Here is a 27,770-nt window from a genome sequence, read left to right on the forward strand (position 1 = left end):
AGCATCTAATTCAGGGTTTGATAAACAAGAGATATTCAACACATGATAATAATCACCCACTAAGAGTTCATGTCTGAAATTGTTGTTAGAATAATATTAGCACCGAATCTCTGGCATTGCCAACATTCAATAATAGCTTGGCCAGGGTCCAAGACCCTCTTCCCACCCAATTCCAGGAGCTGTTTTACAGTGAAACTCCAGAGTAATGACCTGAAGACAATTATCAAAAAATGGTTTTATGATATCTCTTCTGGTAATTCATGTGTGCAGGGAAATAGGCTTCCACGCTCCTTGCTATTGTGTGTCCACACCTTCCAACAGGCTCTCTCAATAATTATTAAGATAATGTTTTGCTAAGACACATCATCCAGGAGTTCAAGCATAGCTACATAAAGTGAGGACAATAAAGTTAAGCCTGAACCAAGCAAGTGCTTCATGACAGATGTTCTATAAACGTTATCCCCACTCTTCACAACAAGCAAACCATTTCCATTCTCTAGATGAAGTCGATGGTCACAGAGTTTAGGTAGCTTGTCCAAGTAAACATAGTCACAAATAAGATGAATACATAGGAATTGAAACCCATCGTTAAGCTCATCATGCTTTGACTAGTCAGTGGTCTAGACATTGTACAGGTGATTCTTAAAACCTGGAGTGTCCTAGCTGTCTGATATTCATCTCCTAGAATACCAACTTCAACTCTTGATTCCTACTCCATCATGCTTACCTCCTCTGCCAGAAACACACAGCTGAGGACATTAGAGATAATTTGGCCCATTCTCCTCTATCTATAGATGTGCAAACTAAGGCCTTTCTATACTGTGGGGTTGAGAATGATCAGAAGACATGCTTAAAATAGAAAAAAAGCAACAGCAATCACTAACCATCATATAGTACTTTTCTACTGACAAAACACAACTTTCATTTAATTCATTTATTCATTCATCCCTTACTGAGCATCTCCTCTGTACCAGTGCTATTATTCACTGCAACAGATGAATGAGACAACATCTGTACTCTCAGTAGCTTCAGTTTTTGATGGCTGCAAATATGAATGTATTTGTTTTACGCTTGGTGTGTAAGAAGGTTCAAGCTTTAGAATCAGACATCCTCATTTCAAATCATGACTCCCTCTCATAAGTCAACTAAACTGTCTGAGCCTCAGTTTTTTAATGTGTTGAATGACAATAAAGTATCTACCTTACAGCATTAGTATGGACAGTAGCTTCAATAAGATAGTATGTGTGAAGCAAGTATTTACATGGCATGTTTTCTGCAGACAGTAGTTGTCATCACTATTTATTTTTTTTGAGACAGTGTCTCACTTCTTCACCCAGGCTGGAGTACAGTGGCACCATCACAGCTCACTGCAGCCACGACCTTTCAGGCTCAGGCGAGTCTCCTACCTCAGCCTTCCAAGTAGCTGACACAACAGGCATGCACTGTCATATCTGGCTACTTTTTGAATTTTCTTTTTTTTTTGTAGAGAGAGGGTTTTGCCATGTTGCCCAGTCTCGGACTCCCAGACCCAAGCAATCCACCACCTTGGCCTCCCAATGTGCTGGGATTATAGGCATGAATACCACCACTATTATAAGCCCAGGCAGAGAGGTAGAATGTCTGCCCAGCCAGGCCTGGACCTGTGGTCCTGACTACCAGTTTTGTTTTGTTTTTTCCATGACACCCCTGCTGACTCCTCGTATATTAAAGCCTTTGAGTAATATTCCATAAAGTAAATATAACACAGGGATAATTAGTCAGAAACTATAATCGGCATAATAATTAAGCCTCAGTGTTCTGTGAAAGCAGATGTCAGAGACTGAAGCTAAAAAGAAAGGGAACATTTGACATAATACACCTTATATCATAGCTAAACATCTCTCCTCTTCAACACATGACACCATTTCAGTCCATAATAACATCTCTTTCACCACTGAGGTTTCCCCAAACTTTAATTACAATAACAATACCAGGTAGCATTCATCACAAAGCATGTTATATGCATCAACTTGTTTAGCCCAGAAAATAATTGCAGAGGTAGGTATTCAGGTTTTATAGACGGGGCTCTAAATTGAAAGTATTAGAGGTCGTGTAACTTGTCTAAACTTACTGAGTAGGACCTGAACCTAGATTTGTCTAATGTTAAAATCCATGCTTGTGGTTTGCTTGTGTTCTGTGTTTTCAAGCCTATTCGCCTAACCGCCATGATAAATTGCTTCTCTTCTACGCAACTTTCTTATAAAGCCTCATCTTTATCTTGTACCAAAACTCACCTGGCCCAAATCTGATGGTACTCAATACATTGGCAGCATTAAAACTCCATTGGAGGATGGAGAGACAGCTTGAAAATGGAACAGATTCCAGTCATCAGTCATCTCTAAGAAAATGTCTAGAAGTCAGATACAAAGACAGCCTTAAGAAACATTTGTCAGGGCACAGAACTCTGCTGAGAAATAAGATTCATAAGAAAAGGCAGAGCCATAGCAGGTGAACAAGGGCAGAGATTAATAAGAAAATATTAGGCCATTTAGAGGAAAGTAGGGAGCCCAATTTAGATTAGGACCTAGGGCCAAGCTAATTTGTATGAAGGGCACTTATGCAGTAGATAATCCAGTTTCTCATTAAATGCTTCACCATTAAAAGGGTAATTTTTCATGAGCACATCTTGAGCAAGGTCTCAGTTATATTAGCTAAGAAATAAATAACAGATATCAGAGCCATAAGGCTTTAATTCTATCTGAGGCACATGCAATATAAAGGTGTTAGGAAGAGGATCAGTCTTCATGCATGTTAGGTCACCATGAATCTCAGCCTATGTTGCTGAAAACACCACTGATCCTGTTTCAAGATGGACAAGAGAAAGACCATGTATTTAAGGAAAATCATCCATCTGGTTATTATTAGTGAGTATTTAGTACAGTTACTGTGCCAAGAGTTTCACCTGCAATTTCTCATTTAATCTTCACATTTGTTCTTGAGTTAGGCTCCTTAATGAGTCCTATTGTACAGAAGACAACATAAACACCCAAAGTCCACAAGATAACTTGAATTTTTAAATAACAGCTATATTGAGATATAATTCACGTACTGTACAATTCACCATTTTAAAGTACACAATCCAGTGGTTTTAGAATAGTCACAGAATTGTATAACCATCACTACTGTCTAATTTTAGAACATTTTTGTCATCCCAAAAAGAAGCCCTGTACCCATTAGCTGTCACTCCCCATCTTCCCATTCCCTCTGATGCTAACCAACCACTAATCTCTTCCCATCTTTATAGATTTGCCTATTCTAAACATTTTATATAACTGTTACCTTATAATGTACAATTTTTTTGCTTTGGCTTCTTAGCAGCATGTTCTCAAGGTTCATCCATGTTATAGCATGTATCAGTCATGCATTTTTTGCTGAATATGATGCTATTTTGTGGTTATACCACATTAGTTGATAGACCTTTGGGTTATTTCTATTCTTTGGCTATTACGAATAACACTGCTGTGAACACTTGTGTACAAGTTTCTGTGTCGCTGAATATGTTCAATTCTGTGAAAAATTTTTCCTGACAAAGGAATTGTTGGGTCATATGGTAACTCAAACTTTTTGAAGAACTGTCAAATTGTTTTTCCAAAGTGTCTGCACCATCTTATACCCCTCCTGGCCAAATATAAGGTTCCAGTTTCTTTACCAGATGTTCTTCCCAACGTCTGTTATTGTCTGTCTCTTTTACTTTAGCTATCCTAGTAAGTGTTAAGTGATATTTCATTGCAGCTTTGATTTGCATTTCCCTAAAGAGTAATGATGTTGAGCATCTTTTCATGTGCTTATTGTTCATTTGCATATCTTCTTTGAAGAAATATCTATTCAAATCCCAGAACCTCAGTTTGAACCCAGGTCTTGTGTAAAATTTCATGGTCTTAGCCATTAGGCTATGGGGCTTTCTGTGACCTATTCTGTGTTCTATTACAGAATTTAGCCTCTTTTGTTTGTCACAGCTACTTGAGTAGATGTCTTATGGATAAACTGGCAGATGTCTTACTCCTAAGACAAGTAGTTCACAAGTACACATGCCCTTCTCATGTCTTATATCATTTAATCTTCCAAGGTTACTGAAAACCAGCACTGTTATTATTTTATAGATAAAGAAAACTGGAGCCAGAGAGGTAATTAAAGTTACTTCAGGTTGAGCTTGGAATGGAATCTCATCCTCTCCTACTCCAAGACTTGAGTTCTTCCACTGGGAGGTAATAGGTCTTAATGGTCTAGAACATGAGCGCTGAATTCAGAAGACCTGAGTTCAAGTTCAAGCTCTCCCATCTATCCCCTTAGTTGTATAATCGTGGGTAAGTTCCTTTACATGTCTGTCAGTGTCCATATCAGTTAAGTATAGATACTAATAGGTGCTCCCAGTAGGAACATTGTGAAGGTTAAAGAAATGACAAATAGCATGCAAGACAGTGAGAGACTGGCAAACAGTGAGAGACTGGCAAACAGTAAGAGCTTGGTCAACATTGGTCATTTTTTTTTTTTTGAGTCAGAGTTTTGCTCTTATTACCCAGGCTGGAGTGCAATGGCGCGATCTCAGCTCACTGCAACCTCCGCCTCCTGGGTTCAAGCAATTCTCCTGCCTCAGCCTCCTGAGTAGCTGGGACTACAGGTGCACGCCACCACGCCCAGCTAATTTTTGCATTTTTAGTAGAGATGGGGTTACACCATGTGGACCAGGATGGTCATTGTTATTTGGGTGATCATACTTTCAGTTTGTCTACGACCGTCACAGAAACTTTCATACTGACACTGCTGTTACTAGCATTCCTCACTATTCTCAAAAGTATTCCAGTCTGGTTAACAGACTATGTGGTTACCCTAATTATATGATCAGCATTTGTATACTGTCCTGCCTCAGTGTTCTTCATGCTGGGAACTGTGCTAGCTTCCAGTGGTGCATGGGTGAGCAAAAAGTATCCTCTCTCCTGCCGAGAGGAAGCCACATTTCAAAAGGTGTCATATACAAATTCTCTACCCCTTAGCACTGTATGACACTCACAGCTATGGTCATATTTTGTTAAGCAATGTGTTTTCCTAAGGGGTGGAGAAACTGTTTGTATTTGGTAGAGAGATGATTAGGAAGAGCTACAGAGGAAAGATGGCATTTGAATAAGGCCTTGTACAAAAGCAGGGGTTCAAGAGGTAGGGAAGAGGGTGAAAAGCTTTCCAGATAAACAAAAAGTTTGGGGATATTTGGAGAACAATGAGTAGTTGGCTTAGACTGTTTAGCAATCCTAATTACCTTTTGGAATAACCTTGGGAATTAAAAAAAAAATACCACCCCACAGCCTAAACGGGTATAGTGCACCTGCAATCCCAGCACTTTGGGAAGCCAAGGAGGGAGGACTGCTTGAGCCCAGCAGTTTGAAGCCAGGCTGGGCAACATAAGGAAATACTGTCTCAAAAAAAAAAAAAAACAAAAAAAACCCACCACCTCACAGATTTTGATTAGATGGGTGTGGGGTGGGCCAGGGCCAATTATTATGCTTGCAAACCACAGTACTAGAGGGCATGGCTAGAGCAATGCCCTCAAAGGACAGCCAAATCATGAAGGATCTTGGAAGCCAAGCTAAGGCCTTTGAACATTGTTCTTTGGGCCATAGGAGCTATTAATGACCCAGGTTTGTTGTAAGGATTAGACTAAAAAGAGCATTATAGCAACACGTGGGGAAGTATAAGGCTGTAATTAAGTGATTCATTCCTTTATTTGATATCTATTGAGTGTCTAGTATATTTGTATTCTAAGATCCTCCAGATACTACAGTGAACAAAACATATAAATATCCCTGTACTCAGGGAACTTACATTCTAGTGGAAAGTCAATGGAGTTTTGCTATAATTTTCTAATTTTAGTGTAATGAAGAATCCCCTGTAAAAACCATAACAGCAACAAGAGATTCCTAAATCCCTCTCAGTGAGATCCTGCACCAGTTAGAGGGACCAAGCAGATGGAGTTGATTTAGATACAGGCAATCCTCAAAGATCACTAGAGAACAGCAACTTGCTTATGTAGAGAGTCCCTTTTAAGATGATATTGCTCAGACTGGGGTCCTCAGAATAAAAATTTCCAAAGTTTCAGTTTGGGGTTTTTAAATAGATAATAATCTTTTAAATATTTTGCCAGTTGTGAAGAAAAAACACTATTAATAATAGTATATTTCAAAGATACTTTCAGAGACTTCAACTCCAGTTTCTTAAAAGCCTGAAAATTTCTTTTCTAATATTTTATTATTATTATTATTAGATACAAAGTCTCATTCTGTCACCCAGGCTGGAGCGCAGTAGTGTGATCTCGGCTCACTACAACCTCCACTTCCCAGGTTCAAGTGATTCTCCTGCCTCAGCCTTCCAAGTAGCTGGGATTACAGGTGCCCGCCACCATGCCGGCTAATTTTTGTATTTTTGGTAGAGACAGGGTTTCATCATGTTGGCTGGTCTGGTCTTGAATCCCTGAGCTAAAGTGATCCACCCGCCTCGACCTCCCAAAGTGTTGGCATTACAGGCGGAAGCCACCACACCTGGTCTCTTTTCTAATGTTTAAAAGGGATCTCCTTAAGTGTGAGAAACACTACTTGGTATCATTTGTGGCCGTCTGGGTGAGCGTGCCTGTGGCAGGTCAGGAGTGCCAGTGCGGTAGGGGAGGGTGCACCACCTCTTCAACGCTTTCCTACTTGGCTCAGAGGAAAACAATCCTGCACTGAATGGTTTGAAGATTTCTGCTCTGATATACTTGCTTCACTTCGTTCCGTAAACAAACTAATTGCCAGCAACTAATATGGGGATGCTTTATCTGTGATCTCAATCCAAGACTCTTCGAGTAATCAGAGAATTGAATTTTCAATATAGCACTGATATGGATTCCAAAGGAGGAATATATGGGGGTTACACAGTATCACAAAGTTGCCTGAAAACCAAGCCCCCTGAAAAAAAAGCAGTAACTGGCCAGAAAGGAAGGAAGGAGACCTGGATTCAGAAGTAGTCTCTGTTACTGTACCTTCACCTATGTGAGTTAACTTGCTCTTTTTTGAGGTTCAGTCTTCCCAGGTGCTCAAGGGTGTTCATAGGGAAAAGATGCTTTCTAAAGTGTCTCCAACTGGTAATTGTATAGGGCGATATTTATGACTAGTTAATGTATTTATAACTAATATTTATAACTGTGTGATGTACTTTGGACATCAGTTTACTGTTGTAGCAATCTTATGTGGTGGTTGTCCACATGTGTTAGATCTAAGAAGAGCACTGAGTTGGTACATCTAGGTAAGTGCTAAAGCTAGAATTGGAACCCAGATCTTCATAAATCCACAGAATTTAGGTCTTCAGTTTTACAATCACAAACCTCCATTAGTAAAACATTTTTGAGCACGTAACTTTAAAATAGACATATTTCTATATAAATTACATACATGTGCTACTGATAATCTATCTATTATTATTATTTGAGACAAAGTCTCGCTCTGTCACCCAGGGTGAAGTGCAGTGGTGTGATCTCAGCTCACTGCAATGTCTACCTCCTGGTAGAGGTAGAGGGTTTGAACAATTTTCATGCCTCAGCCACTCAAATAGCTGGGATTACAGGTGCGCGCCACCACACCTAGCTAATTTTTATATTTTTAGTGGAGATGGAGTTTTACCATGTTGCCCAGGCTGGTCTCAAACTCTTGGCCTCAAGTGATCGGCCCACCTTAGCCTCCCTAAGTGCTGGAATGACAGGCGTGAGCCACTGCACCCAGCCCCATATGTTATTATTAAAGCTTACTTTTTCTTAGAACTTTTTGGTTTAAAATCAAACATAAATAGACACCTTATATTTTTCTCATATACCAGTAGATAATCTTGCATAACCTGGGGAGTACCTGCATCTCACAATGATTTTTTGCAGATCTCTCTGACTGAGAAATAACAACTTGAAAAACCCTCAGGGAGTCACAGAAAACTAACAATCATAATCAGACATTTGGGTTTCTAAGAATCATCCATTTTTTTTTTATTTTAATTTTTAATTTTTGCGGGTACATAGGGGTATATATTTATGGGGTACACAAGATGTTTTGATATAAGCATACAATGCATAATAATTACATCATGGAGAATGGAGTATCTATCCTCTCAAGCATTTATCCTTTGTGTTACAAACAATCCAATTACACTCAGTTATTTTTAAATGTATGATTACATTATTATTGACTATAGTCACCTTGTTGTGCTACCAAATAGTAGACCTTATTCTATTTTTTGTACAATTGACTACCCCACTGCAGCTTCCCACTACCTTCCCGGCCTCTAGTAACCATCTTTCTACTCTCCATCTCTATGATTTCAATTGTTTTGATTTTTAGATCCCAGAAATAAATGAGAACACGCAATGTTTGTCTTTCTGTGCCTCGCTTACTTGACTTAACCTAATGATCTCCGGGTTCCATCCATGTTGCTGCAAATGACAAGAGTCTCATCCTTTTTTATGACAAAATAGTGCTCCATTATCTAAATGTAACATTTTCTTTATCCATTCATCTGTAGATGGACAACAAATAAGGTTGCTTACAAATCATAGTTATTGTGAATAGTGCTGCAGCAAACGTGAGAGTGCAGATATCTCTTTGATACACTGATTTCCTTTCTTTTGGGTATATACCCAGCAGCACAAATGATGGATCTTATGGTAGCTCTATTTTTAGTTTTTTGAGGAACCTCCAAACTGTTCTCCATAGGGGTTGTACTAATTTACATTCCCAAAAACAGTGTACAAGAGTTTCCTTTTCTCCACATCTTTGTCAGCATTTTCTATTGCCTGTCTTTAGGATATAAGTTATTTTAAATGTGGTGAGATGATGTCTTATTGCAGTTTTGATCTACATTTCTCTGATGATTAATGACACCGAGCACCTTTTCATATGCCTGTTTGGCATCTGAATATCTTCTTTTGAGAAATGTCTATTCAAATCTTTGTCCAATTTTTATCAGCTTACTAGATTTTTTCCTATTGAGTTGTTTGAGCTCCTTATACTTGTATTTAATCCTTTGTCAGATGGGTGGTTTGCAAATATTTTCTCTCATTCTGTGGGTTGTGGCTTCACTTTGTTGATTGTTTCATTTGCTGTGCAGAAGCTTTTTAACTTGATGTGATCCCTTTTGTCCATTTTTGCTTTCATTGCCTGTGCTCGTGGGATATTGCTCAAGAAATTTTTGCCCAGACCCATGTCCTGGAGATTTTCCCCAATGTATTTTTTTTCTTTTTTTTTTTTCTTTCTTTTTTTTTTTTTTTTTTGAGACAGAGTCTCACTCCATCACCAGGCATCAGGCTGGAGTGCAGTGGCGCAATCTTGGCTCACTGCAACCTCCACCTCCCGGGTTCAGGCAATTCTCCTGCCTCAGCCTCTCGAGGAGCTGGGACTACAGGTGCATACCATCATGCCCAGCTAAGTTTTTGTATTTTTAGTAGAGATGGGGTTTCACCACATTAGCCAGGATGGTCTTGATCTCCTGACCTTGTGATCTGCCTGCCTTGGCCTCCCAAAGTGCTAGGATTACAGGCATAAGCCACTGCATCTTGCTGTGTGTCTATTTTTAGGCCAGTGCCATGCTGTTTTGGTTACTATAGCTCTGTAGTATAATTTGAAGTTGGGTAATATGAATCTTCCAGTTTTTTGTTTGTTTGTTTGTTTGATTGGGTTTTTTTCTGCTTAGTATAGCTTTGGCTATTCAGGGTCTTTTGTGGTTCCATATAAATTTTAAGATTTTTTTTTTCTATTTCTGTGAAAAATGTTATTGGTATTTTGATAGGGATTGTATTAAATCTGTAGACTGCTTTGGGTAGTATGGACATTTTAACAATATTGATCCTTTCAATCCATGAACGTGGAATATTTTTCCATTTTTAGTGTCCTCTTCAATTTCTTTCATCAGTGTTTTTACAGTTTTCATTATAGAGATCTTCGATTTCTTTGGTTAATTCCTAGGTATTTCATTTCATTTGTGGCTATTGTCAGTGAGATTACCTTTTTTAATTCTTTTTCAGATTGTTGACTATTGGCCTATAGAAATGCTACTGATTTTTGCATGCTGATTTTGTATGCTGCAACTTTACTGAACTTGTTTATCAGTTCTAATAGTTTTCTTTTTGTGAAGTTGTTAGGTTTTTCCAAATATGAGATCGTATCTTCTGCAAACAATGATAATTTGACTTCTTCCAATCTAATTTGGATGCCCTAAGAATCATCCATTTTGAATTTCATAATGGATCATGGGGATCCCTGTAGGTTGTTGTCTTTAATGTGTATCTGGGGAAGAGGGGTGCACATACATCACTTAAAAGTGTCTGGAGGCTTCCAGAAGTCGAAGTGGGTCACAGTAGATGTGCCTCCACTTTTACCCTCTAGTCTATGCCCCACACTGCTTCCAGGAGGATCCACCCCAAGTGTCATCTAATCACACACTACCTGACCAAAATGAAAAATGTCATCACCTTCCTCCCAGCTGCCATGAGCTGTCTTCCCTCTTATTCTCTCCTCATTTGCACCCTTTTGCTGCCAACACCCTTAACTCTAGCCTTATGGGCAGGCACCTCCATTCCCTTTGCCCTTGCCGGTTCCTCTTCTCCAACTGTCTCCTCTACACTTGAGCTCTATAAGGGTGGGGACTGAAATTGATCTGATTGTGTCCTCTGAACCTAGCCTGGTACCAGAATAGAGCAGACCCACGGTGTCCAGATCTGCTGAATAACTGAATAAATGATTTAATTAATTTATTTATGCTAAAGTGGACTCCAGGAGTCAGGATCACTTGGGGGAGGCATCTGACAGGTTACTAAAAACCCCTCCCATACAGATCTTATTTTATACAGTCCATGAGTGTGATTCCTTTAGTCCTCAAGGAATAAAATTCCTAATGGGATAAAGTAAATGTCACATCCACAGTCATTTTAATATTGGCTTTGCTTTATGCCATTAGAGAAGAGGATTTCTCATCTTCATCACAACCTGATCATCTGCTAACCAGGGGAATGGCTCTCCTCTGAATTTAAATCCAGCCAATTCTTCTGGGCACAGAGTACATTCCCCATTTCGCACAGACCTCAAAGATTCTGTCAGAAAGTATACAAAGTCCCTGTCTCGAAGCAGAAGCAGCAGAAGGCACTGCCAATGTTGAGGTCCCAGAATGGGAGTCACCTTGCAGAAGCTTCAACAAAATCAAGTGCCTCTGTCAGGAGTCAGGATCCGAAGGCGGAAGGCAATTAGCATTTTTTATGACACTGAAGCAGAGCCCACAGAGTCCACTGGAGTCATAAATGGCCTCCCACTCCAGGCTGCTCGCTAAAGACTGTTAATGGCCAAATAAAAGTTATTTTCACACCCAAGATTGTTCTCTAACTCCCCCACTCATCATAGATTATCATAAGCACAGCCACAGAAGCCTATATAAAAGCCAAGGTAAGTATTTTTTTCCTAATGTGGTCATTCTGGCTGTAAATTCTTTTAACTTTTGACAGTTACAATATTTCCCTGTCTAGGAGGGGTCAACTCCAACACATTTCTTATATCAAGCTGAGTATTCGCTTCTGTGCATTAGCTATTTAAACATCTAAGGGGATGTCTTATCAGCTCAGACCACTATAATAAAATACCATAGACTGGATGGCTTAAACAACAGACATTTATTTCTCATGGCTGAGCAGTTCAAGATCAACTGCTGGAAGATTTGGGTCTTAGTGAGGGTCCTGGCTTGCAGATGGCCACTGTCTCACTGTGTGCTCACAAGATATCTTTCTGTGCATGTACCGAGAAAGAGAGAAAGAGAGAGAGAGAGAGAGAGAGAGAGAGAAAGAGAGAGAGAGAGAGACGCAAGCCCTGGCCTCCTTTGCTCTTCTTATAAAGCCACTAATCCTATCATGAGTACTCGACTTCATCTAAAGCTAATTATCTCCCAAAGATCCCACCTTCAAATATTATTACATGTGGAGTTAGGCCTTCAACATATTAATATTGGGGAGACACAAACATACAATCCATAATAGAAGCGCCAGAATTAAGAAGGAGATGTAAAAAGCTGAATGCTACCTGAAAAATGAGCATGCCTGTCCCATTCTCATAAATTGCTTTATTTAAACTTTACAACCATCTTGGAGGAAAGAACTACAACACATTCAGGGAAGGAGGAGACGGAGGCACAGGGAAAGGAAGTCACTGGTGTGAGGCCACACTGCTAAGCAGGGCATGGCTGCCTAACCCTTTGAGGTCAGAAGGCATCACATTTAAATCATAGTATGCTACTTCCTGTGTATAAGGGAATTAGTTGAAGTTTCTGAGTGCTAGGTTTTTCATATGCAAAACATACGGTTATCTGTATTCCTCTCCAGAATAGTTACAAGGACCATGGGAATAATATATGTTATGCTCTTAGCGCACTGCCTGGCACATGGCAGTCACTCAGTAAATATTTACTGCCTTCTTTCTCCCCAAATAATATATTTTACATTAAGCATCAGTGGCCCAAAGCTAACCATAGCAAAGCTGTACTGCCTTAGAAGGAACGGTCCCAACTGTTTGGGAAGTTTTTGTTGTTGTTGCCTGGGAATAAGGGTGCAATTAAGAACAGGATGTTCCTTCCTGAAGGCAACAGGGAGATCACCTTATAAATTATTAACACAGAGAGATTCTCCCTCCCTCTGCATATCTATCTGAATCACAGGCTATCCATCTTGATGATAAGAAAATTCCAAAAGGTTGTTTTATTTTCCCCCTCGGCTGTCAAACATCATTCTGTCCATTGCTGAAAGAGCCCTATTGTCTGTTAGGCCGTCCAATTTGAGAACAGATTGTAGGGGAATTTCAGGGCCCAGCAGACAGATAACTTATTTTACTTTGAATTCTATCATGCAATTATCCAGGTGTTGATTTGCAATGGACAAATAATTATGTATGCTGGCTGTGTAGGAGAGAATGCTGATTTTATGTAATTAACTAGCTGGGTAGTGAGCAGAACAAGAGGAAAAACACACTTAGGGGGCTGTTAAAATGTGTTTTTATGAACATGGTTGCTGTCATTATTGCTAAAAGGTAAACTAATTAAAGAGCTAAAATAATATTCAACCTATGACTCACGCACATATTTTCTTTAAAAATGTTCTCCGGCACTTCCGAAAAGTGCTCTTCATAAAGGGCATCTGGAATTCATTTTCAGCTTCCTGTAGAAAGGGAAGTACTATGGTACCGGACAGAGATTCTCATCTGAGAGCCTGGGAATCTGAACTTTAAAGCTTGGCCAATGATTCTGAGGCAGAACCAGATCAGGAACCACTGAATTGTAAGGTAAGATGCTTGTGGGACCTCATATGCATAACATGATTCTTCTGCTCCAATAGTTGGTCCTTTTTGCATTCTCTGACAAAGGTCTACTAGTAATTGTTTCAGTTGTTTTCTTCCTCCTGGGTCTTTTATTGTATTTGAAAAATGTATTTTAAAACTGTAAGACAATATTAATGAATTCTTAATAATAAAAGAAAATGATCATCAGCCACATCCTGTCGCTCCAAAGAACCCTTAGCCTATTTCCTGGCAGTGTTTTTTGAAGCACAATTTTCTAGTTTCTCTGAGGAAAAGACTAAAGAGATCATCATGGCAAATCAGTTAGGGGCATGCTGACACTCCCTGGTGGTGATTCCCACATGCACTGGCAAATTAAAGCAAGAAAAAGCCAGGTCTTACAATCTCCCCTTGGTAGACTGCAAGTTCTTGAGGACTAACATTTTCTTAAATTTGCTTTCTGTGTATTCTATACAACAAGAACAGTCACTAGTATACAATGGGTACTTAATATTTGCTGAATAAATAAATATATATCATAAGGGAAATTGCTGTTCCTGTAACCAGAGTTCCCAACCCCACCGTGCGACCCCCAACACATATGCATCGTGTCTTAGAATATTAGAAAACCAAGTGTAAATTTCAGTCACAAGGCCCAAAGTCTCAGGTACTACTAATCAGACTTAGCAGTTCTATGACTCTCAGCATTTTTCCAGACAAATGAAAGCCAGGAATCACAGAAAAATGGCGAATCAGATCGTCATGTACAAGGTAGAAGCAGCAAGACCAAAAAATGGAAAAAAAATATTGGTTTTAAGATGGTAAATACAGCTATAATCATCTGTTGCTGAGTGATTCTGATGTCCTCCCATGAAGGCTTGAGGAGCTTAGCATATCCTGCCCATTTAGGCAAATCAAGGAGTGACTAGTTTGATTTAAAATCTGCAGATTTATTTTTACACACTTGCTTACTAATGACAACCTACGGATGGTGTGACAGCAATTGCTTCTTAGGTTTTCTTATCAGTGGGCTTCTTGTGTCATTTTCCTGATGGTAAAGAAAAAAAGCAGGAAAAAAAAACTAGTATGTGTTGCCATTAAGAGTAAAGTATTACACTGGCTATGTAATAGTTTATTCCATGTTGATGCCACTCTGCAATGCACAGAATAAGCTTTAAACAATATGTAAGTTTTTTCTTTTTTTTTTTTTTTTTACCTGATAGCAGTAATTTAATGTAAGTTCTTTTTCATTGTCCTTTTGTTCCTCACAACCACCTAGCATGATATGCACCATTAATCCCTTCTTGTAGTTGAGGAAATTGAGACTCCAGGAGGTAAAGACTGGCCCAGGTTCACAGAGATAGCAAAGGTAGAGGCAGGTGTGCTAAAAAAAGGAAATGCATGTAAACAAAAGAATGCTGAAAGGAAGAGAATCTGAAGCTTGAGGCTGGGTAAGAAATAGGACTGCGTGAGACAGGGAAAGGCCAGATCTGAATCCAGTCATGACATTTATTAGTGTTTCTGCCATTTGTAAAACCAAAGGGTCCTATTCTGGTTGTGGTGCTGTATAGATGAAGGCAATGCTTAATGACGTATATGAAATGCAGCAGGAAAGCTGGATCTACAGTCAAAGGTGAAGAGGACCAGGGTAATGAATGAGAAAGGATATATACCAGGAGAAACCTCAGTTCTCAGCTGGTGTTTCCATTCAGGAGCTTCTTGGTCAAGAGCAAATCACTTCATCTCACTGCAATTGAGGAAGTAATGCTTACCTTGCAAGATGACTATCAGAACTGACTGCAATCATATCCCTTCTCCCAATAGCTGCATCCAATCAATAACTGGTTGATTAGATGGGGCTGGGTATAAACACCCAGGCCCCATATCTCAGTTTGAGACAATCCTGAAGGATAACTCCCATGGGATAGTGGGACCAGCTGAGGCCTTTGCTGCAACTGCATCACAGTTCAACTCCTCCCTCTGCCAGGTCTTATCATCTTCACTCCTCCAGCAGTGTTGATTTGGAGGACAGTCCCCTATTGAGAATTTGCTGCAGCCTCCTACAGCAAATCCTTGTCTCAGTCACTGGTTTGCCAGGAACTCCACCAAAGACAGTATAAAATGCATTTGAGGGAGAGTCAGAAAGAGAGAGTCTTGATATGGAGAGACAAGCCAGAAAGTTCGTGCAATAACCCAAGAATGACGGGAGTGGTGCTCAGGGGCAGCACTGAGTGCTCAGATAATGTAAACTAATATTGATCAGATTCCAGGAGGCCAAGCCTAATCAAAAGAGAACATCCAGAGCTAAAACTTTCCTACCCAAGGCAACTCAAAGTCCCCCGGCAAAACTGTTGTGTGTTTCCCAGACATCCTGGACAGCTGGGCTGCACCTGTAAGACAGAGCAGGGTGATTACTCACCCAAAGCCAGCCTCACTACCACCAGAACCAGGTGGTGCAGTGAAATTTGCCTTTCTAAAGTTCACAACTTGCCTCCCTTTGGCTAATGCACATAATACCAGGTACCAGGCACTGACAAAGTCCTAGAAGCTGATGAAGAGTGAATATGACCTTTTTTCCAAATAAAAAATAACAAATGTAGTTTTAAATTTTTTGTATTTCGATTCTTTTAAATAAGTGCTTTTTATTTTTTCTTTAACTTTCTAATTACAAAGTGAAACATGCTCAAGACTTAACACTGGAAAGTGCAGAAGAGAAAAAGGAGGAGAAAGCCACCCGTAACACCACCCAGACACATTTATGGTTACATGTGAGTGTATGCTCTTCCAAGCTTTTCCCTAAGTGCATACACACGCAAACACCCATTCTTCAAAAAAATTTTCATACCGTAAATCTGTGTCTTGCTTTTATTATCTGGCAGTGTAACTTTTCCCCATACTGATATGTTTTGTGACATGATTCCTATTAGCTGTGCAATAGCCCATCCTACAGATGTACCACAATTTATTTAACCAGTCTTCTATAATTGGACAGTTAAGATGTTTTCAATGAAAACAGAGTAAAGAAAACAATACTGAGAATTCTTCCTAAAGGCAGTAAAAGATGCATTTTCCCTGTGAGAATGTCTCCTTGGAGCCTTTCACACTTATCAGAGTTGGTGCTTCATCATCTTCCCCTCTCTTCTCCTGCTCCAGAAAAGTGTGGGCTCAAAATAGACAAATGTGTGAAAACAAACGCAAAATTTACCTCTTCAGTTGTCTTGCTTTGGGAAAAGCACAGAAGGGCAAAGAAAGAGTGTTTCCATGATTTGGATTACAAAAGAATCCCTGTAAACTCTGGACACATGAAGCCTGAGGGACCAATTGCGAAGAAGGAAGAAGCAGGAGAATTGGATTTACTCAGTGAGTCTGAGGTCATAGGCAGTGCAGAATCCCTAATTTAGAGTTCTCACCCAATGTGTGTTCACAGTAGGCATTTGAAAGCTTGCTCTTGGACCTAGACAGAGGTTAATTGAACCACAAATGAACAAGAATTTCTATTTGCACATGCAACCTGCAATTGGCAACAAACTTTCTGCTGTAGCAGGTACAACTTCCATGGGGTCATCTCCATTAGAAAAAAACTAAGGGATTTAATTGGGTATCTCTGTCAGCAACTTGTTTGCAGAGTATTTTTTGTCAGGAAGATTATTTTGGTCTTGGTATATTCTGGTGTGAACAAGACTTATGTTTTATCTTCCATCTGCCTTCTAAACAAGAGGGCTGTGTTATACTATTGACTGATTAAACTATTTCTTTAGAGTACAAAGAGGTATTTGTGATGAAGACAACGGAGAGGGTAAATCAATTATTTACTGAGAAGGCTGCAATATAAATTACATTTGATTAAACTCAGAGATAAATCTCAGTGATAGAGAGTTTACGTAGAATGTGCTGGAAGAGACAGTGACTAAGTGCCCCCACCCAACAGTTGTTCTTAATTAATGCAAGGGCACAGGCCTGAGTCCGGACTCCCTGGACTTCTAACATGGTCAGCCTAATATTCATTTATTCTGCCAATATGTGCCGAATGCCCACTACGTGCCAAGCACTGGCCCAGGTCCCAGGGCACAGTTATGAACCAGAGAGAGGAAGCTCCTGCTCTCCTAGAGCTGCTAATCTGAAAGGGAAAGGAAGATAATGAGGAAGTAAATAAAAAATGAACAAGATCATTCCAGATAGGTGTAAGTGTTATGAAGGGGATAAAACAGCTTGATGAAATAAGGAGTGACTGGGAAAGGGTGGGGAACAATTAATTTAGACAGGCTGGTCCATGAAGGCATTTCTGTAGAATTGACATTTGAAAGGAGATATGAACAAGAAAGGGCCAGTCATGCCAGGAGGGAATGTGTTTGGCTTGTTTATAAAACAGAAAGGAGCCAGTATGATCACAGCAGAGCAAGCAAGGGGAAGGGGGTGAGAGGTGGAAGTCAGGAGTGGGGTAGGGCTCTTTCGTGTGCTGCTTTGTAAGGCAAGGTAAGGAGTGCATATTTGGTCCTGAGTGCAATGGAATGCCATGGTGGTGGTGGGGAAGCGGGTACCTTATTCAGGGGCATGACTCACATCTTGTAAAGATTTTTCTGAATGCTCTGTGGAAAGGGGGAGAAGTAGAAGCAGGGGCTAATAATTTAGCTGAGAGATGAGACGAGGATGACGGCCTACATGAGAAATGGGCTGAATTAAAACATGCTGGAGGAAGAGCAAAGAGGGATTTTTTTAGATTGTGGAAGAGACAGGAAAAGGGAAGAACAAGTATGACTCTGGGTTTGGCTCAAGCACCTTAGGGGACGGCAGGGTCACTTCCTAACACAAAGGCATCCCAGTCAGTGATGGAGGCAAAGCCAAGAGAACCTGGTGCCTTAATGTTCCATTGAAGGCCAAATTATGGTTGTGTGGAGAGTATGCAGGATTCAGGAGCAGACAGAGCTATTTCCACAGGCCTGCCCTGCTAGTTTGGGTCCAGTCCTGATTAAGTTTCAGTGCCTGGAACTGTAACCTTGGGCAATCACATTCTCTGGGACCTTCGTTTCCTCATTTATCATATGGAATAGACAAACTCTACCCTGCGGTTTGAGAATGAAATGAGGACATGGGAAAATGCCTGGCCTGTCTGGCAGATAGGCACTCCATAAATATGAGTTCCTTTCCTTCCAGTTTAAATTTAGTGCCAGATTTCAGATTGAACTATGTCAATGCTGAAAAACCATAGCTGCTGCTTAGCACAGATATCACCAGGTAAAAGCACCACAGAATTTTGGGGGTTTCTCAACTGTTTTATTATTTTTAAAATTGCTTCTATCTTATTGACTGCATGAGAGCTGGGACTTGTCCCATTCATCAAGGGCAAACACCTTTTGAGATACCCCCAGATCTCGGTGACTGAACCACCAGCTGACCCCTCCCATCCAGCAACAGAACCAGAGTGACCATGTTTACACAGCATGACCTTGCCCTCTAGCCCCTCTTGATTGAACCAGATGGTGTCACTGATCCAAGCTGTGTTGATTAAGAGACAGCGTTTTCCTGGGGAATCGAGTTCTGAAGCAGAGAAAGGAGTAAATCTCATCTAGTGACCAGCATCGTAACATGTAAATGTAGAATTCTGAAATGCAGAGTGGTCACCTTTTCCTGCCATTGGCCTGGCTAAGAGAAAGCCAATCTTATGAAAAGGCAAAGAGAAATGATGTTCTGAAAGAAGAATTGACCACAGAGAGAAAGCACTGTTGGAGTTCCTGCTGATTCCAAATTCCTGGGTCATCTTTGCAGAAGCTCTGCTCATTCATTCCCTTCCGTGGGTTCTGTAAGACACCCCTGGTTCCTTATGATATGCCCTCCTATTAGAGTCAGGTCTACTCAAGTGGATTTGTTACTTGCAACTAGAGAACTTTCACAAATAACAGACGTGAGTTTCTGTGTATCTGGTGGCAGGGAGACAGTCACTGTGTGCTTGCTGAAGGGAAGGGATGGGGACAGCCACACCATAGTTGGCTGCCCCAGGGACTCTAGGTTTACCCCTGATTCTCCCTCCTTAGCTTTCCACCTGCAATACAGCCATAAAAAAAGAAAGTTTAGGTTGGATGATCTTTCCCCTGCTTTAATCTCCAGGCCTCATATTGTCTAATTTTGTAATTTATCCCTCACGTGGCTTAGCGTTTAATTAATTTAATATGTAAGAGCCAATTATCTCCTAAACAACTTATCTTTGTCCCCTTTCTGCAAAAAAGAGAAAAAATAGGTGTTTTTTTTTTTTTATCAGATTACAAAAGCATGAATACCTACCTACACAGCCTTGCTAATTTCAAAAAAGTACCTCCCTTCCAAAGAGCTCAATGTGGTCTATAAACATGAACTTAGTATTTTTTAAACCATGGCAGCAAATTGCCAGGAAGAAAAATGTGACAAATTCTAAGCAGTAATAGGATAAAGCAATCAAGAGAAAACAGAAATAAGTATTAAATCCCATTTAGTTTAATTCAGTCAACATTTTGTGGGCATCTTTTATGTGACTGTCATTGTGTAAGGAGCTAGGGCTGCCATTTATTAAACACCTACTGTGTTTCAGACGTAGTGATAGACATTTTCACATACATTACTTTTCATTTAGCCTGAAGAAAAATTTCAACAGCCCTAAGAGATAGTATGATCTCATTTTATGCAGAGGAGGAAACAGGCTTCTTGAGATCAAGAAACTTGCCCAGAGTTCGCCTAGCCAATAAGGAGATGTGATTCATCCAGGATTCACCCCAGCTATGTGCTTTTCCACACCTGCTTGCTTTCCACACTACCTCTCTTGTCTCCCTGTGGAGATAAGCAAGATGGAATTTTCTCCTTTAAGAAGTCCCCAGTCTACTGGAAGAAACACAGGGTTAAGATGAAATACAATAAATGGAGTTGTCACCAATTTGCAAAGGAAGCACCGAGGAAGAGTTAGACATTCTGACAGACCGGTCAGGGCTGGCTGCATGAATCAGGCAGGATTTCAGTGGAGGACTAAGGGATGCTAAGGACTTCAGAACAAATCTTTTAAAGGAATCCTAACAAACGGAAATAATCATTATTGCACATTTACTCAGTAAGGTCCAAGTAGGTGGTAATAAACATCATAATTGAGAACAAATTATGCTATGCTTATGCCATCAATAGCTCTATGGGGTAGGTATTATTTCTTTAATTTTGTGGATGAGGAATTAAAAAAGCTTACAGTAGACAAGTAACTTGTTCCATATCACACAACCTTCATTTGGTTGCCAATTAATTCAAATCCAGCTCTCTTTGACTCTAAATAATGTATTTTCTCTGCTAGACCATGTCTTCCAAAGAACTGAAAAGCAAAAAAGAATAAGAAAGGAGAGATACAAATTATAGGTGCAGTGAATTATAGGGCCTTTGTATAACCTCAAGGAATTTACAATCAAGTCAGGGTAGTAATATACAAAGCTTTGAAAACTGAAACAAGAAATCAAGATAGAAAAACAAGTTCAGAACAATAGAAGTCATGGCCCAGGTCAGCCCAGGAATAACTAGCATATATATTACATTGAGCAGTATCATAGGGGTTTGGAGAAAGAAAAGATGACTTTGAGCCAGGGTCATCTGAGAAAGTTTTGAGGGAGAGGTGGTATTGAAGCCGAGTCTCAAATAATATGCACAATTTACCTGAGTGAGGGGAGATGAGAGGACCATTCTCAATTAGGGTTAAAGGTAAATTCAAGGCCAGAAAAGCTGTTGCAAATGAGCTTACATCGAACTCTGCACAGTAGTAACTATTCCACATTATTGGAAACCCATCACGAGTCAGGAATGGTGCCCATGGACAGAAAAGAAACGCAAAGATCAGACAGCCAGAAAGAAGGGAAGCTGCATTCAAATGTGCCTGTCTGACTCCAAAGTTCATATGCTCTTCACCATGTCCCACCACCTGTGCAGTTCGGGCTCAGATTTTGGAGAAATTTGAGTGACAGCTGAGATTTCTCTGTTCACATTAAGGATGTCTTTGTTCAGGCACACTACATTACGACATAGTCAGAACTGCATTACAGAGAAATTCAGTCTGGTTGAAGTGAGGGCAATAGAGACTGGAAATACAAGTCTTTCACCTACTCTTTTAGGAAAGTATCAGTGAGAAGTGAAAAATCTCGAGGCATCTTGATAGTCTACAAATTAAATAATCTGATTCCATAATCATTACAAATGAGACAGACACAGCAAGACCACTACGGAGGGCTGGTGACATGGAATATGCTCTCAGGAAGGTAAAGTCATCAGGAATTATTTACTCTAACAGTCCTTTCTTTTGTCTCACTCTCCTTAGTCTCTGGACTATGGAGAGTAGAACTGGACACTTTACTGCCCTCTCCTTCTTAGAAGAGTCACCCCTTGTATGTTTCTGTGACTATTCTGGTTCTCCCTCTTCCCTGTCTCATCCTTTGCACACTGTTTCTTCCAGATCCTTAATAGAGCATTATCTTGTGGTATGTCTAGGGTCTTTTTCACTTGACAATCTCACACTCTCTCAGATGATGTCCAAGTCCACATATTAATCTCCAGCTCCTTTCCTGAGCTCTACATCCATCTTTTAATCTGCCTTCTAAACGCTCACATCTGAATTTTTTACAAAGGCCAGATTTAATCTGTCCAGAACTGAGATAACCAATTTCTCCTTTACCTAAACAAGTTCTTCCCACTCAAGGCTCAGTTCCATTGCCACCTCCCCTATGTAGCCACAGCACTCAGCATATTGTGCAGTGACTTGCAGGTCTGGTGTATCTGTTGTAATTCTTAGCATTGTTAAGTCTCCAGTGTCCAGCAAAGTGCCCAGCATACTGTAGGTAACATTTGTCCAATGAATGAAAGCCACAGGCAGCCTACTCTTTGTCTGGGGTAGAAACGTTGGAGAGGCTTTTGATTTCCTCTTTTCCTTAAAAATCCCTCTCATAGAGATTCTAAAAGTTGCAGATAATATTTCTAAAATGTCCTAACGTCACCACACTCATATCTCCCCTAGATAATTATATGGTCTACTGGTCTACCTGTTTACCATTCCATCTTCCTCCAATCCATCTGATAGAAAACTATAAGATTACTCTTCAGAGAGCACATTCTTATGTCATTCCATTATTCAAAATGGAATGTCAGTGGTTTCTCACTTCCCTTCAAACCCAATAAAATGAAAATTTCTGATCCATTTTAAAAAATATTTCATCACATAGTTATTGTACATCTAGTAGCTAAGCAGCAGAGAGCTGGAGGTGAATCCAATAGATAAAATCCCTGCTTTTGTGGAGATCAGAGCCTTTCCCATTGGAATGACACTTCATTTTGTTACCCTCACTCCCATTTTCCCCAGCATATGCTTTTTGCTTCAGCCAAATGAAGCCCAGTGAAGCCCAGGTCCCAGAGCACATCCCACATGCCTTCACATCTGTGAATTTTTCTGCACCATTTCCTCTGTGAAGAACAAGAGCTCCCCTTGTCCCATCTGCCATGTCTCCTCTGTATCTGTCACCTTCCCACCCCTTAGTCTTGATTTTCAGTTGTCTTCCCTCCCAGTTCTCGCTCAAGTAATAAATGTAGCTCCTCCCCAAATGCTACTTTCCCCTTGTTCTCTCTCACACAATCTATGAATTCTTTACCAAATGCCACTTTCCGTTTAGTTTATATTGAAAAGTTTCTTAAGAACTAAAGACACATCAGCCAGGTGCAGTGACTCACACCTATAATCCCAGCACTTTAGAAGGCCAAAGCAAAAGGATCATTTGAGGGGAGGAGTTTGAGACCAGCCTGGGCAATATAGCAAGATTCTGTCTCTACAAAAAATTTTAAAAATTAGCAAGACATTGTGGCATGTGCCATAGTCCCAGCTACTTGAGAGGCTGAGGCAGGAGGATTGCTTAGGCACAGAAGTTTGAGGCTGCAGTGAGCTATAATCATGCCACTGCCCTCCAGCCTGGGCAACAGAGTGGGACCCTGCCTCTAAAAATAAATAAATAAATAAACAAATAAAAATTTAAAAATAATAATAAAGACAAATAATTAAACTGAAATAGAAACACAAACGTTAAACCATAGAAATGGACTAATTTACAAAACCACTTTTTCTAACACAGCAAAAACCTAGTCACAGATTGAGTTGTCTGACAACCTTAACAGGTAGAGGTACCCCTTAGGAAGTCATAGAGAAACCCACTCTTCAACAATCTCATTATCTTTACTCATACTTATAGAACACTTACTAGGTGCCGGGATTTGTGCTAAATATTTTGCAAGCGTCATCTCCTTTATTTCTCTTAGTGAGCCCATAATGTAGTAACTGTTATTATCCCTACTCTACAGATGAGGAAACCAAGGCTTGAAGAGGTAAAGACACTTAACCAAGGTTAAATACCCAATTGGAATTTATCTGACCCAGAGAAATGTGATTTTTAACAATTAACAAGATACTGTTGACAAAGATTCTTTCCTTGGCCATGCTTTTGTCAGGCTTCTGAAACTTCTCGTAGATCCTTCTGTGCGCTTCCTCATAAAACCCAGTTGTAGCAAAAGAACCCTGCATAAGTCAGTTTAGCCAGAACCCCCATCCTCAATATCTGACCATCCTCAATAACTGATCAGGTTTCTTATCCTCCACTATCCCCAGGTGGTGTCTGACTGCCCTGGCCTGTCTTCAGCATGACTCCTGTTAGGCGGTTAAGTCAGAGTCCCCCTTTCCCCTGATGTTTCCTCTTAATAATTTTCTATTAACTGACCTCAGCAGTCAATTCCCTCTTGTTCATGCTATATTTAAAGGTGAGCCCAATCTCTCTCTCCCCAAATGCAGATGCCACTGTAGTTGTCCTTATAGCTATGGTAATGATTCTGAATAAAGTCTGCCTTACCATGGCTTTTTTGTCCTCTTTTTTTTTTTTTTTGAGATGGAGTCTCACTCTGTCACCCAGGCTGGAGTGCAGTGGTGCAAACTTGGCTCACTGCAATCTCCATATCCTAGGTTCAAGAGATTTTCCTACCTCAGCCTCCCGCTGGGATTACAGGTGTGCACCACCACATCCAGCTAATTTTTTATATTTTTCGTAGAGATGGGATTTCACCATGTTGGCCAGGCTGGTCTCGAACTCTTGACCTCAAGTAATCTGCCTGCCTCGACCTTCCAAAGTGCTGGGGTTATGGGTGTGAGCCACCACACCAAGCCCTTACCAGGCTTTAACAAGTATCATTTAACAATTTTTTCCTTTAACACTGCCTACTTGCAATATGTGAATAATGAACATTATATAGTTTGCAAAGTGCTTGGCACATAATGATTGTTTAATAAATGTGATACACAATAGAGGGAGAGAAAACAGGGTGAAAAGTAGACACACAAGGGCAAGGCATATTCACCTACACGACTGCAAATAATCCTGGCATCAGACCTGACAGGTACAAGTAAAAAAACTGAGATTCAGGGAGGTGCAGAGGCTTTGAAAAGGTTTCCCGGCTAGAAGCTTGGCAGGTGCAGGATTGGAACACAGGTCTCTGAGTCCAGCGTCCGTGCTCTCTGATATGGCTCCATTGTCCCTTTCCTCTCTCAAACCTTTGCACGCCTCATGTTCTTTTTATTTCTGAAATGTCTAGGAAAACAAAAGGGATCATTCTCTTCCCTGAAAGGCTGATACAGATGTGAGTTTTGGAGGGGTCAGGGGTTGGCTACTCTTGCTCTCGGTCTCTGCATGGAGAACACTCACAGGTGTGAGGCTTTTGATACTTCAAAAACCCAATCTCTGCTGGAATTTTGCAGCCCGCAGGTGGCTTGCTCTGGAGGGGTCCTGGCTCCCTCATTGCTGCCTAGAACACTTGGAGGAGCCGAGATCCTAGGTCCTCAGATCAAGGCAAAGAGTTCAATACGGCTTGGTAGAAAAGAAAAAGCTGTATTTTGCACTGTAGCTGGAAGAATCTCCTCAGAGTCAGTGGATGCAGTGCTGCCAGTTCCCAGAGTTGGAAGTTTTTTTACAATAAAGTTGCTGACAGTAGCAATACTGGTGCTATTGTCCAGCCAGGTGGAGATTTTTTCATGTAACATCAACGGAAAGCAAAGCTGTATCAAATAGGGCCAAATTCAAGAAGATGCCAGTGAAGCGCTGGGACACAGCCTCGATCACAAACCCCAAAGCAATACTACTTTAAATTTTAAAACTGCTCAATTAATATGAATAAGTGAGGTGGTTTATGTTCACTTAATACAATGTAAATCACTCAAGATGTTTGAGGGAAACCTGTTCTCCTTAATAACTCCTGCTGTCTCTGCAACGCCTGCAAAGGTCTTTCCCTGCTAGAGGAGAAACGGGAGGCCTAGAAGAAAAGAACTCTGCTTTTTCCAGCTATCTGGGATGCTTTAAAAAATGTTGTTTCCAAATGACAAGAATGGCAACATGTTTATATCTGCTGTTCCTTTTCAGGTTGGCCTCATGAGGCAGTTCTTATTTCAAATCTTCCACAGTAGGATGTGTGCACAGATTACTGCAGGCCCTACCCAGAGGATTAAAAAATACATATTACACATCATAGGAAAACAGGACAGCTCTTCTGTGTTCTCCCTAGAGGGTCAGAAATAGGATGCGTTGCATGTCTAGGTTTATGTTTCCACAGTTTATGTCCTGCAGCACGCTGATTTGAATGTATTTAGAGGAAACAAGAAGGAGTTATGTGGTGGAAGAAAGGTAAAGAAATAAAATTAATTGACAAGTGTATATTCATTTGCTAGGGCTGCTGTAATAAGAAACCGTGAATTGAGTGGCTTAAAACATCAGAAATGTATTGTCTCATGGTTCTGGAGGCTGGAAGTCCAAGTAAGGTGCTGGTAGGGTTGGTTCCTTCTGAAGACTGGGAGAGACACTGTTCCATGCCTCTCCCCAACTTCTGATGGGTTCTGGCAACCGTGGCATTCCTTGGCTTATAGACACACTATCCTGATCTCTGCTGCTATCTTCACATGATGTTCTCATGATGTTCTCCCTGTTTGTCTGCTGGTGTGTCCAACTTTCACTGATTTATGAGGACACCAGTCATAGTGAAGTCATAGTGAATTAGGGCCCACCTAATGACTCGTCTTAACTGACTACATTTGCATCGTTATATTTTTAAATAAGGTCACATTCTGAGATACAGGGAGTTAGGACTTCAATGTACGAATGGGGGGGGGGCAGCACAATACAACCCATGCCATGGTGCTTTATCCATGTTAGCTCATTTAATCTACAAAACAATTCCATAAAAAAGACGATGTTTCTCTTCTTAGTGATGAGGAAGTGGAAGCTCAGTAAAGTGAAACGATTTGGCCAAATGACATTCTTATTCTATTTGCATTGCTATAAAGAAACACCTGAGGCTGGGTAATTTATAAAGAAAAGAGGTTTATTTGGCTCATGGTTCTGCAGGCTGCACAAGAAGCACAGTGCCAGCATCTGTTTCTGGTGAGAGCCTCAAGCTGCTTCTACACAGGGCGGAATGTGAGAGAGGGCCAGCGTGTTCAGAGAACACATGATGAAAGAGAAAGGAAGGGATGGAGGAGGGAAGTGCCAGGCTCTTTTTAACAATCAGCTCTCTTGGGAACTAACGGAATGAGAACTCATTACCACAAGGACAGTATAAAGCCACTCTCAAGGAATCTGCCCATGACCCAAACATCTCCCTTAGGCCCCGCCTTCAACACTGGGGATCAACTTTCAACAGGAGATTTGGAGGGGTCAAACATCCAAGCTATAGCATGCACAGACAGCAAAGATGGAGCTAACATTTCAGCATGTTATCTAATCACCCAGTCCATGCCCTTTCCACCACATACTGCTAACCTGAACTACCAAGGCCATAGTAAAATGCTTGGGTGCCTAGTCTACCTGTTGCTACTGACAACTGGCCCCAAGTATTAGTCCTTCATAATATGAAGTTTATTCTGAACCTATAAGCATCAGAAAAGCAGGACTATATGTCACAGGTATAGTAATCAGAGGTGCCACAGCCTTGGTATCAGCTACGTACCCCCAAACCAGTGTGAATACCAAGGAAGGAGTGTATTAAACAGCTTCCAGATAGAGAGTCTAAATTTCAGAGAAAGAAGCAGATGAGGGAGAAAAACAGAGATTGAGCATCCCTAATCTGAAGTGTTCCAAAATCCAACATCCCTAATCTGAAATGTCCCAAAATCCAAAATTCTCTGAGCAACAACTTAACATCATAAGTGGAAAACTCCAAAACTGAACTTGTGATGGGTACTAGTCCAAATACATGCAAAACTTGGTTTCATGCACAAAATTATTAAAAATATTGTATAAAATTGTCCTCAGGCTATGAATGTAAGTTATTATGAAATATAAATAAATTTCATGTTTAGACTTGGGTGCCAATCACAAAATATCTCATATATATATGCAAATATTCCAAAATCCAAAAACATCT

General features: G+C 40.5%; 1 protein-coding gene across 7 annotated transcripts in view; it reads right to left on the reverse strand.

Annotated features, from left to right (window-relative positions):
* The window catches only part of DAB1 (DAB adaptor protein 1), a 1,258,287-nt gene that overhangs the window by 148,927 nt on the left and 1,081,590 nt on the right, over window positions 1–27,770 (reverse strand). The gene's annotated exons all lie outside the window — the stretch shown is intronic.

Source organism: Aotus nancymaae, unplaced genomic scaffold (genome assembly GCF_030222135.1).
Source record: "Aotus nancymaae isolate 86718 unplaced genomic scaffold, 86718_ANA_hifiasm-v0.15.2.pri h1tg000007l, whole genome shotgun sequence".
Classification (NCBI taxonomy): Eukaryota; Metazoa; Chordata; class Mammalia; order Primates; family Aotidae; genus Aotus; species Aotus nancymaae.